The sequence below is a fragment of the Onychostruthus taczanowskii genome, unplaced genomic scaffold, assembly GCF_017590055.1.
Source record: "Onychostruthus taczanowskii isolate IOZ18803 unplaced genomic scaffold, ASM1759005v1 scaffold5, whole genome shotgun sequence".
In the NCBI taxonomy this organism is placed as follows: Eukaryota; Metazoa; Chordata; class Aves; order Passeriformes; family Passeridae; genus Onychostruthus; species Onychostruthus taczanowskii.
The window spans coordinates 10099470-10108357 of record NW_024502568.1 but is presented as its reverse complement, the minus strand read 5'-3'; positions in this window follow the sequence as shown (position 1 = coordinate 10108357).

The following is an 8888-nucleotide window of genomic DNA, read 5'->3' as shown; positions in this document are numbered from 1 at the left end:
TCTAAGTCTTTGCACATGAGATTCACATTCTATATTACAGCTGTTTCATGCTTATAGCATAATATTTTGGGCTGCATCCAACACACGCCGAAAATTTTGCACTGTGAGGTGGATCAGATCGCAGAAGGCACAGAACACGACCTGAAATTTCAGATTTACAATGGTTTTGTTCTCTGGGAACAGAGACACATGCAGCAATCTGCTGTGACAGCAGGTGGCTTGAGGAGCATTTACTGAAAGATGGATTTTCCTCCCCATCATGCCCAGAGCAACACAGTCGGGCAAAACAAAGTGATCACAAAAACTACACACAGTGACAGAATCAAAACATGCCACAAGAAAAACACCTTCTGGTGGTGTTTTGGTTTTGAGGGGGGCATCCCAGTTGGATACCAAAAAGTTCTCAGTGCTGCCATCAGTCATTCAATCAGTTGCAAAACAGTTCAAAGAAATATTGCAGCTTTGTCCCTGAGATAGTTCAGGCACAGTTTGGCTGAAGTAGCCCCTATCTTTAGTAGTGAGGACTTGAAGAATCCAGCTTGCAGGACATAGGATGTCCCAGCTTGCAGGGTCTATTAAAGCCCCATGAAGGTTAGTGTGGCTTTGGGCAAGTAATCTTGGAGACAAGGCTACCAAGCAAGGACAAAGAGGGTGTTCTGAGCTTGCAAGGTGGAGAGCTTGCTCGCTATCCTCAGCCCAAGGGACTGGCATACACAACTGTCTGGCCCTCCCTGTGCCACCTGACAGCTCTCCTGGCCTTGGGCATCATGCCAAAGGATTTTCTAATGGGCCAACAAAGGTGAGAACAGCTGAGGCCACTACAAACCCCCTGGGCAAGTACAGCTGACACCTACAGACCTTTTCCATTAGATCACCTATTGCTGACTCCTGGCCTCTCAGTCCCATCATGACATCATCTGCAGCCAGAGGCAGATGAATTAAACCCTTTAAGGAGATCCAAGAGAAAGTTTTCCCTCCAGAGACATAACTCTGATTCATACCCAGGAAAGGTCCAGCGCTACCCAACACCAACACTGCACAGGCTGGTGGTCTCAGTGCCTCACCACTGTGCCCTTCACAGACACTGGCCATAAAGGAAGCAGGCAGGCCTTTCCCCAGCACACATTGCAAAGGGCAGGTGAAGCCGTCAGGGAGGGCTGGAGAGCTGTGCACTCTGTCGGGCGCATGTCCCTGTAGCCCTGCCTGACGTGGAGTGCTCTGATCAGAACATTTCAAATAAAACACACTCACAATCATCAGCTCCAAAGGAAGCAAAAACTTCTTGTAAGCTTTTCAGAGAAGGGCCAGAGGACAGCTGGATCACTGCTTGGGAAGGGCAAAGTTGGAGCAGAGCTTAATATTAGACTGGTGAGGAGTCTATGAAAACACTCCAAAACTGCTTGGATGCTGTCTGAGTGAGTACTGAAGGGTACCCTGAAGGTTTTCAATCATTTGCAAGGCTTTGGCACCGGCATCGATGTTTGCAACCTGAATTCACTTTGAACACAGTGTTCTCGGCTGTTGGGGCTGATGAAAAAATCTGCTTGAGATGCTGAGGCAAAGACGTGCAAAAAGAAGAGACACCTACCTTGCTGCTTCTACAAGATTCTCGGGAACAGTGCACCAGAGAGGCAAGGACAGCCAAAAAGGACCTGAAATAGCTGAACAGAAAGACACTCTGATGTGGTCTCTCTCGCAAGGGCCATTCCTTCTTCTACCCCATCCTTTGCTATTGCTCCTGCTTCTGCTTAGAAAATTAAAACCACCAGAAGCTAACAGTGGGCTACTCCTTTTCTTGTGTGAATGCCATTGCTGATGGGAAAGCATGGCCACCCACATGCCATTCCCCTGATCCCCAGAAACTCTCACATACTCTCAAAAATCTTCCCAGAGCCATGACTGAAGATGGCTGCCAACACAGCAAACCTGCAATTCAGCAGCCTGTGGGCAAATGCTGCTCGTTCACATCCACGTTTCCTTCCAAAGCTGTGCTTGGGATTCCACGCAGCCTGGTTTCTGCCTTGACTCTGAGAGCCTGCAAGCACATCCCCTGCCTCCAATGAGAGGTCCCATCCCTCCTCCTCTGAAATGACAGGCTGCATTAGACTGTTCAGAATCACATTTGTTTCTCATTTTCGAACAGACATCCAAGATATTATTTTTAGAAGAAGCTATACTGGTATTTGCAAAAAATAGCCTTCTTTGCTTTTATCCCAAATGGGGTCTTTTCCAAGTTTCTTTTCCTACTTTAGTCATATCTCTAAAGCTGTTTGCATTAAACAATCCAATTCCAGAAGCACATTAATCAGACTCTCTTTGGGCTCCTACTGCCTGTGCCTTTCTCTGTGTTACAAGGCAAAAATACAATCAGCTCAGCTACCACCTAATTCTCTTCCCCAGCAGAGGAAGCCCCAATTTGAGAGCCATATATGAGTGACAGCAGGTCCATTCAGCATTGGCCTGGTGCCACTGACATCCATGCACCAAGAGGGCAGCCCCTCAAGACCTGTGCCCATCCGTGGGGAGTCAGCCCTCACCAGTCCCTCGCAGTTAACAATGCAGATCAAGAGCCTGGTGCAATTCACCAAAAGGAGAGGAGAGCTGCCAGCAAGGGCTGGCTTTCCCAGGTGCTGACCTGCCTGCCTGGCTGTGGTCCTGTGGGGGCCCTCAGAAATCTGCTCTGGAAATGGTTTTCTCTGCTTGGCTACATTTACAGCTCTGAGAAACCTGGCAGTACAAGTAAAGAGACATCCCTGACGGGTATTGGGGGTTCTGCTGCCTGCTGGCAATGAAACTCAAGGCAATTCAGCAGCACAGAGATAAGCCATAAAAACAAAGACAGGTTTGTTTGGGTTTTCTTCAGCAGATTCCTAGAAAAAGACCTGGACTTAATGAGATATTGCTGCAGCATCCAGAGGCAAGGCAAGCATGGAGTGCTGGTGTCTGCAAACAGACTGCCAGTCAGTCTGCAGCCACAGAGGAGAGTGCAGGAGAGCACAGCCTGCAGGAACAGGAACAGGAGGGCAGAGTAAGGCTGGGAGTCCCACACTCTGGCTCCTTCCCCAGGGGTCTGCAGCTGCCCCTCAGGGGGTGCTGTGAGCACTGGGGATGCACATACCTCAGGCAAGGACCATCATCATGGGCCCCTGTGACCTTGGAATCCAGGCTCCCGTGCCCACCACCAGCAAATTGTACAGCTGCCTTTCCCAGGCATCATGGACAGCAGGGACTCACAAGCCCACCCAGACCAGGGATGCCCTTTCCTGGCAGGAAACCAAAAGGGACCCTAAAGACACCAAAGGACACAGAGAACAATTGTCACCACACCAAACACAAATCTGCAATCCCCAACCAGTCTCTGAGAGCCACCATGAGATTAGAAATGGGCAGACATGCCCACACAGCATGAGACCCCTTCCCAGGTGTCCTGAACATCCCTTACCTCCTGCCAAAAAGCTGGCCAGGCAGTGCTTCACCCCAGGCTGAATGAGATCAGCTTTCTGGTCCTGTTAAGCTTCATCAGCTGGCCCATGCTGAATTATTTAAAACCATATTTTATTAATCTACCACAGCTTTTTTTTCTCACTCAGCCTCTAGCAAGTCACTTAACCACTCTCAATGGGTTGCACTGGCTTCATTCCCTTGCAGTGATGCTGGCAGAGGTGAGAGGGACAAGTCATTACTCTGCTCCTGCTTCTGAAATACTCCAGCAGACCAAAGCGGTCTGTTGGACAACAAGAGCCCTGGATTTACCCTCACTCTTGAAGGGAGGTCTTATCTAAACACACAAGTTCTTTTGTGTGGGTTATGACAAAACTTTTGTTCAGAAAACTCCTGCTAGGATAGTGTACATACTTTTAAAACAAGCTCAATCTAGCCAAAACCAAGTGAATTCTGGCTACAATACTGCCAGTGACAGCACAGGGGCCAAACACCAGCCCTAGAAATTGGGCACTGAAGGAAATGTATTCCAGCCTCTCCCCTCCCAGTGTCCATCATCACTTGATGGATACAATGACAGGCAGGCTGGGGCTGTAGCTCCAAGCCATCATTGGTTGGACCAAACCAAGGGCCATTTTTTCAGTCTCCACTCACTGGCAGGTGGATTTTGAAAGACTATTTCTAGTTAAGCATTGACCACCAAGGCCAAGCATCTGATTTCTGACTTGGGAACAATGGTCCCACTCCTGCTCTGGTGGGGGATACACAGCACCAGCCTGCACAACTGATGAGGAATTAGCTGCCCTCCTTCAGGCAAGATGCTGTTTTTCCACATTTTCCTCTTCAGGGAACGTAATTAATCTGTATGAAGCAATGCTGTTTTCTTCTCAGTTTGTGTTCACTGCCCTGATAAATAGAAGCACGGGAGAAAACCCTTCCCCAGGAGGCCTCTTTCCCCACTGAAGATGAATGTGGCAGGAGAACAGGGAGACAGCCTGCACTGAAGTGGCACCTGAGTCCCAGAAGGTTGTGGCTCAATAATCCCAGAGGAAGGAAGACAATGTTCCCACATGGCTGCCAAAGACAAGGATCCAAGACAAATTTAATTCATATCTACAGATGATACTCTCATGTAACTCTGATCTTTGAACATGCTCTGGCATTCAGATGTTCTAGCTTTACTGCCCACATAAACACATCCACTGGGGCTGCTATCTGGGGGGAAGAGGGATCTAAATATTTAATTTCAGTCTATTTCATCAAATATTTAATCTATTTATTATTAATTAAATCTTGGTCTGAATAAACAACAGCTAAAAATTCACCTCTTCCTCCAAACATCTGATAACTTGAAGATGTCAGTCTATTCAATCCCAAGTGAGATGTCAATTAATAAGAGGGGAGGGTCCTAACTTTATGTTCTGAGTTGCTGGAATTGCTGTGGTGGACTGTTTGCCTCCCAATAGCATTTCAGGCTGAATGCTTTTGCAGATGGGTGCACAGTAGCATCATCTGGTTTACACCAACCATTTCCACACCCAGCTTCACTGTGTCTCATTTTCCATGGACTCCATTTGTACATCCCCAAGTGTGTGCCCCCATCCCACCCAGAGTCACACCCTCAACAGTGGGAATCCTTGAAGCTAAGGTGATGAAAGCAGCTATTTGACCTAGGGCAAATAAAACCCAGGCCCCTCAGGGGTGGATGTCACTGGTGTGAATTATTTCCTAGTCCTTGACCACCCTCCTGACATGGTTGCACATCTCTCACATCAGCCAGCAGCAGGAACAGTCAGGAACAGGCATTCCTGGGAACAATGAGCAACAGCTACAATAGGAGCAGATCATTTCCAATGCAAAGGTTTAAGCCAATTAACACTGGGGTTTAAAGGCAGCTGCCACCATTGCATCAGTTGCTGCAACCATCTTATTTTACTACAGAAAATCCTGTTTGGACCAAATCCCATCCATACCAGTCACAGCAGCCAGAACACAGTCTCTAATTAGCCCCCACAGAGCCAAGAGTGATGAAAGATTGCCCTGCATCCAGCGCCGCTTACCTGGCTCTCCTCAGTGCGTGCCCAACTCAGCAGAGCAGCATTTAGCTTTTCTTTTCCTCCCTGCTGCACTGTTTAAAAGCCATCTCACCCAAACACTGGCTGGTGTTGATGAAAGCAATTATCCTGCTTCTCAGAACATATCGGATGTATCTTCATTACCCTGAGACAGCAACGCCAAAGGCCCAGGATGGTAAATCTTTCAAAGTAAGCAAGTCAGGTGATTTCATTTGAACTGGACATTTTAACTCTTCTGTCCCCACTAGATTTTGAGGCTGGTTTAAAGCCACAAGATATTTGTTTTAAAATAATAAATGCAGGATTACTTTTAACTAACATCTCTGAAGTATAAATCTTTGGGCTGTGCTTAGGTTACAGGTCAAACCCATAACCAAGACAAAAACAGGGAGACTCCACTCCCTTTTCATGTTGTGGTTCACTGGGGTCGTGCTACTTCCCTGTGTTTTGGGTACTCCCTGGGGAAAAGAAGAGCTCAGTGCTGCATTTGGTGATCCCTGTGGAAGTGTGTCCTGTCTGGGTAACAGCACAGCAGAGACAACGAGCATGGAGAGCTGTTTGTGCCAAGGAAAGGCTGCCTAAATTAGAAACAGGAACTTCATTCTGGCAAACCCTGATCAAGGAGCCATTTCAGCTCATGTGCATCATGGAACCAAGAACAAGCTCAGCCTTACACAGAGAGGACTTATCACTAGATTATCCAGGAATTGTGACTGCAGGAATAGGCTGGGAAAGGTGGGCTCCAGCAGGGTATAAATCAGCATGCCAGCAGCCAGGTCTGCCACACTCAGGGTCCAGCCCTGCATGGTTTGGTCTGCAAGAGGAACAGTTTGTCCAAACTCTTCTAGTGCCAAAAGTTATCAAAAGACCAGAAGTCAGCTTTTCACTCTTCAAAAAAGTTCAGTCAGTTCAGAAAAGAAGTTTGGGTGCAGAGTCCTAAATATTTATACATTTATTTCATTTTTCACTTGGGGAATCTTTCAGTAATACCTTAAGGTGTCAAACTTAAGATGAATACTTTGCAGCAATGCCACATTCAGAGATGAAGAAAAAAAAGCCTTCACCAGAAATTAATTTATCAGAGGTGTCCAGCAATGAGAAGCTTGTTCTTTTCTTCTTTTCTGTAGGGAGCAATTGAAAAACAAACAAGAAAAAAGGCCATAAAGTCATGGTCCAGCAAAACACAACTGTTTCAAGCAGCAACAGAGCAATTTATTCCTCCATGTAGCAGCTGACTTAAAGCAAATGTTTCTCATGTCTGGGAGTGAACCCTGCAGCAGGTCACAGAGCTCTGGAGGACCTCAGGGCTGCTTCTGCAAATGCAATATCCTGGGCTGAGCCCAAACCAATTTGGGCCAAAGGCTGCAGGCACTGCATGCAGGAAAGCAGGGATGCTCAGGTCAGCTGGTCTCACCTCCTGATAAAACCCATGCACCCCATCACTCTCACACAGACCCAACTGCTGGCTTTTGACTCAAACATGCCTTTGAAAGCCATCCAGACCTCCAGTGCTGCAGAGCATTGCTGACAGGAAACACATGTCCGTGGAATTTCTCCACTAGTGCAAAAGGCACTGCTGGCCCCAGGAAATCCCAGAGCACCTAATGACCCCCGAGCCTCCTGGGAAGGGTCCTTGCTCTTCACTATTCCCTAAAATCTGCTACAGACCACTCTCAGAGCCACAGAAGCAAAGCAGGACCTTAGGTCCAAGCCAGCACGGATGCTCTCTCCGAACTTAGCCAACATGGAATTGGCAATCACACTAACAGGCTAAACTAGAGCCATCTTAAGCAGTTTTAAACCAGTTTAAGCCAACAAGTTTCTACCTGTGTTGATGACACTTGTACTCAAGTAAGGGAATTGTCTTCCTGCTCCCTTTTATCGTCTATCGTCATGTCTCTCTGTTGAATTTGGGTGCTGAGACCCACCTCACACCCCCATACTCCTGGATGTGAGATGATGTCCTCAATGTTTGTGGTCCTTCTTGAGAAATGAGTTCTTCTAGGGGACAACTGAAACGGCTGAGAAGGTGTCCCAAGATGGAAGAATGCTGAATGACCAGCTCCAACATCAGTATCTCCATTCAACACCTCCCAACAACCCCTGCTCCACAACAGCAGGCCTCCTCCTCCTCTGCTTGCATGACACCTCCCTCCTGGGACTAGCCATGGTCTGACACAAAAAAGGAGGACACAAAAGTGGATTTTTCTGTCCTCCACAGCCCTGTTCACCATCCCCTCTGCTCAGCCTTGAGGATATTTGGGATTGTGCTGTAGCCTCCCTGCACTGTGCATTCCTGCACTGTGACCCCCAGATGGAATTTCACCTGGACTTCCCAGGGCTCAGACGACGACACTTTCTGTTCCCAGAGGGGTTGGGATCTGCTCCTGAGCATTTGTGAGCTGAGGGAGTACCAGTGGCTACTGCAAGGGTTGGGCTGACACAAATTCTGCTCTCTCTTCACCCCGTTTCTATGACTTGAGATAAGGCATAGAAATCACAGCTACTACAGACATTTCACAAGTCACAGATATGTTCCTATAAACCAGCTGCAAAGAGAAGTTCATACCAGAGATGATGAGAGCTGCAAGTGGAGCTGTCTGCCAGGGCTGGCTGTAATAATGGAGCAATCTCAACAGACTTTGAACTTTTCCAAAGAGCAGAGAATGTTAAGAAATAAGACAAAGAGCTTCAACTGGTGAAAGCTGCACAGGCAGCAGGGCCACCACTCATCCCAGAGGGAACCTTCCCCTGGGCAAGAGGATGCAGGGTAGGACTGGGGGTACTTACAGCACAGGAAGGCTGATGGACACTGTCTGAAATCCACCAAGGCTCCTCTGGGTGTAGGAAACTCATTTTGTGTGAGCAGAGTGACTCAGGCCAAGTCCCTCCCTCACTGGAAAGAGGCTCCTCTACGTGGCCAGCTCAGCCCCCTGAGAACATGGACCAAAACCCCATGGAAACAAATGAACACATCAGTAGTTCTGAGGGGATCAGGGACAAGCCCTGGGCAGGCAGCCACAGGTCTCTGCAAGGGCAGCCCTGCTGCTCATGCAGCTGCCCCCAGAAGCATTTCAGGACATTAGCTCCACCAGACCAACTCACCTGAGCCCTCCCTGCACATCCCTTGTCTGGCACCTTTGTGCCCTCCTCAGGGCTCCCCACACAAGGGGTGGCATGCAGGGTCACCCCACAGAGGAAAGTGGTGGAGAAACACCTCCCAGGGCAGAGCTGGCAGTGGTGTCTCTGCCTGGTGTTTGCTGTTCCAGCCTGGCTGGCTCCCACCCAGCTGGGGAGACAGGTCCCCCTCCCTCCCTTCACACCATTAACCTTTCAGCCCCAAAATAAAAGGTTATAAAAAACAATCAAAGT